Here is a 3,849-nt window from a genome sequence, read left to right on the forward strand (position 1 = left end):
AGGAGATGAAGGGCGATGCGCCCGTCACTCCGCAGAACAGCTGATCCCACGCCGTAAACACGAAGCAGCGTGACCGGTAGATCGGGCCGGGTGGAAGAGAGAGAGAGAGAGAGAGCATGAAGGGCTGAGGTCACCCAGTTATTGGGACTGCATCAGCTGATGGGAACACCGCGGGGACGAGGGCAACAATTGGGAATACCTGCAGTGACATCTGAACAGAGTGCATTTGGAAAACGTGAGAGCTGGGGAGGAGAATAAAAGTCTAACTGCACTCATTCGGGTTCCCCAGCAGATGATAATCTCAACACAAGAGGAAAAGTCTGCAGACACCATGATTGAAATAAAGACACAATGCTGGAGAAACTGAGCACTCTATATAGCAACCAACGTTCACAGGGAAACCTATAAACAGGTTCATTCCTTGGGTCATAGAAGAATTCGACTAGATTTTACAAAGGTATACAAGATTGTGAGAGGTCTGGACAGAGTAGGTTTTTCCTACTGAGATTAGATGAGCTACAAACCAGAGGGCAATAGATTAAGGGTGAAAGGGGAAAAGTTTAAGGGGAACATGGGGAGGAATTTTTTTTTGAATATTTATAATTTTCCAAACTCAAATAATGTCAACAGTCCATAATAATCCACGATTTAAAAAAAAACACATACACCACATTCTCCAATTATATACAAGCTTCACCATCGAGGCCAATTTCCCTCGTCTCAATTAATACATCCAAAGACAAAAGTAAATAGACAAGTTCCCTAAAAGGAAACAGCTACAATAAGTTAGCCCTTGTAGCATTTTTCAGTGTCCCTTTATCTTCCCGAGAAATTACGGATGTAAGGTCCAAAAGATTTTTAAAAAAGGGTTACCCTTGTAGCGTGTGCACTACTGTGAAGTGTGAAAAGAGGACACACACACACACACACACACAAGGAGTTGAAGTCGAAGACTGATTTATTGCACTGACAGCTCTGCAGATATTCTCTCTCCCCCCTGCTGATGACAGGAATGATGTCACGGCAGCGCCAATCTCCAATAGGGCGGCATTCCCGCTGCTGATTGTTGTTTCCCGTTGTGCAGGTGGTCACCTGGGGCGAAGGTCGCTGGCCCACTGTGGAGTCGGTGCGGCCACTGTGTTCGTCAGCCATTTTGTGTACTGGGCTGTGTCCCAGTTGGCGGGCCGCTACACCCTTAAAATATTCTTACAAAAATGTAAAAGCAAACTCAAAGGAAAAACCGTAATCATAGGATTCGCCAGAACCCCACCACTGGCCCCCAGGTCTTTGAATTTTCATGGCTCAACCTGATTAAGATGAATTCCCCCACCCACCCCCAAGGAGAGGGTAGGCCAGAGCAGACAGAAGCACAAGGAACTGCACTATATCTTTGCATCTATATTATGCAGGTACAGTTGCCAAATTTTCCTCCTTAAGTTATAGGTAATTTTCTCCAGGGAACACAGCTCTGCATTTCCATAGTCCAGTGCATAATGCCTAGATGAGAATCCATCTTCCAGGTAACTGCTAGACACTTCCTGGCCACAGCCAAAGCAATCAACACAAATTGGATTTGAAATTTTAACAGCTTCATTATAAGTCTTATGTCCATAATGTTTACCAACAGGAACAACTTTAGGTCCTGTGGAAACTCTTCACCTATGATTTTCTCTAGGACTTGGCCTAGCTCTATCTAAAAGGGCCTCACCTTGGAGCATGACCTGGTTGAGTGCACAAAGGTTCCTGTCTCTATACTGCACCTAAAACATTCATCTAAAATTTCTGGCTTAGCCTTGTTCAATTTCTGCAGCATCTAGTACAACTGGTGTAGGAAATTATACTGCACCAGCCTGGATCAAGTATTAATGCTGTCATGACACAGGTCTAACCAGCACCATGCATCAAATGTTACTCCTAAGTCTGACTCCCACCTTTGCCTAGATTTATGAAGACCCAGCTTGGAGTAAGAAATATATTTCCGTAATAAACTTACGTGTGTTCCCCTTTCAAATCAGGACCTCCATGCCACTGCACACTGGTAGGACCACAGCTGGATTTAATTTGTCCCTTATAAAAGATCTTAAGTGAAGATAACAAAAGAATGTCCTGTTGGACAAATCATATTTATTTTTAAGCTGTTCAAATGACATAAGATGCCACTGCTTGTAACAGTCCTCGATACACCTGATCCATTTCTAGCACCAGGTGTCCAGGATCTTGTTATCTATTGTCCATGGTATTAAGCCATTCTGAGTCAAGGGTGTTTTTGAAGACACATCACTTTTAAGTCCAATGCATTGATTAATTTTGTTCCACACTTAAAGAGTATGTTATAATAAGGGGATGTCTTTGTCGCCAGATAACAATTTAGAGCCTCATTTATAAATAAAGTCTTCTGTTATTTTTTTCACCTATCATGTGCAGAACAATTTGTGCTCAGGATTGGGAGTACTTCTTCACCCAGAAAATAGTAAGAGTTTGGAATGTGCTGCCAGCTGAAGTCTTGAATGTGGGCTCAATTTTAACATTTAAGAAACATTTGGGCAGGTTCATGGATGGGAGGGGCCTGAAGGGCTATGGACTGGGTGCAGGTCAGTGGGACTAGGCCAGTGGTTCTCAACCTTTTTTTAAAACCAATTTAAGTAATCTCTTCCCAAACATTCTCTGTCCGTTTCTCCCTGCTCCCCCTCATTCTTGATGTCAAAGAAGCATTGATTACATGGCTTGAACTCAAGTCAATGTATCACTCAGTAGTACTCGGTGCATTCCAACAGAGGCTCTTCTTAGGATGTTGCTGAACATAGCTATAGGTGTCTTTTACATGCAGGTACAGCAGACACCTATTTACATCGACCTACTCATGATCAAATTATACAGCAGTTAGCATATGGCCATAAATATGTATGGAATTTATAGAAAAGTCCATTCAATCAATAGGCAAGTTCCAGAGAATCAGCAAGCACCCATATTTGTCAACAGAATTTCTAAATGCCAGCAGAACATAAAATCAACACTCAAATTTTACTCTGGCCAAGGACAAAGTAAATAAATGATGAAAACCTGCAGGCTGAGAATGTATGCATAATTCATTGATGCTATTGAAAGTGTGGCCAATGGTAGCAGTGTATCGATGCGTTGCTTTAATGGCTAGTTAGTTTCCAGAACATCATCTGAAGTAGACTGCAAGGTGAACTCCATGTCTCAATCCAGGGCAAATGGGGAAAGAAGGAGGGTTGTGGTTTTGTGTGCTTACCGATGGTAGTAAAGGTCAGGAAAAGGTTAACTATTTCTGCTCTTTCTGCATAAGAGAAAGAGAAAATTAACCAATCCGAAATAGAAAAAGGAGCAAGATATCTTGCTATATGTAAATTATCTAGCAACCCTCTTCAGGCATTGCACTTTGAAGTGCTGCAAGATGTGAAAGTCAGTGGGTCCATGATGATTGTTCATCTCCTCCACAGCAACAGAAGTTTGGAGTTGACAAGAGTAGAGTGAAACATGAAAGTCGGCAGATGCAGTGAATGTAGTAAAACCACACAGGAGTGCCGGAGGAACTCAGCCAGTCTCACAGCGTCCATAGGAGGTAAAGATATATTACTGACAATTTGGGTCTGAGTCCTTCTTCAAGGAATAAGTAAAGAACAGAAAGGCAACAGAATAAAGACTACAGATTGGAAGGCAGTGGAGTCCAGACAAACAAAAATTGGATATGACAAGAGGAGAGGTGAGAATTGGTTTTGGCTCTATGAAAGGAGACAGAGAGAAAAGGGAAGATCGAGAGGAAGGGAGAGGGAGAGAAAGAGAGAGCAACAAAGCTGGGGGAAAGGGGGGGCAGAGTTTAATGGAAAC

The sequence above is a fragment of the Narcine bancroftii genome, chromosome 14, assembly GCF_036971445.1.
Source record: "Narcine bancroftii isolate sNarBan1 chromosome 14, sNarBan1.hap1, whole genome shotgun sequence".
NCBI lineage: Eukaryota > Metazoa > Chordata > Chondrichthyes > Torpediniformes > Narcinidae > Narcine > Narcine bancroftii.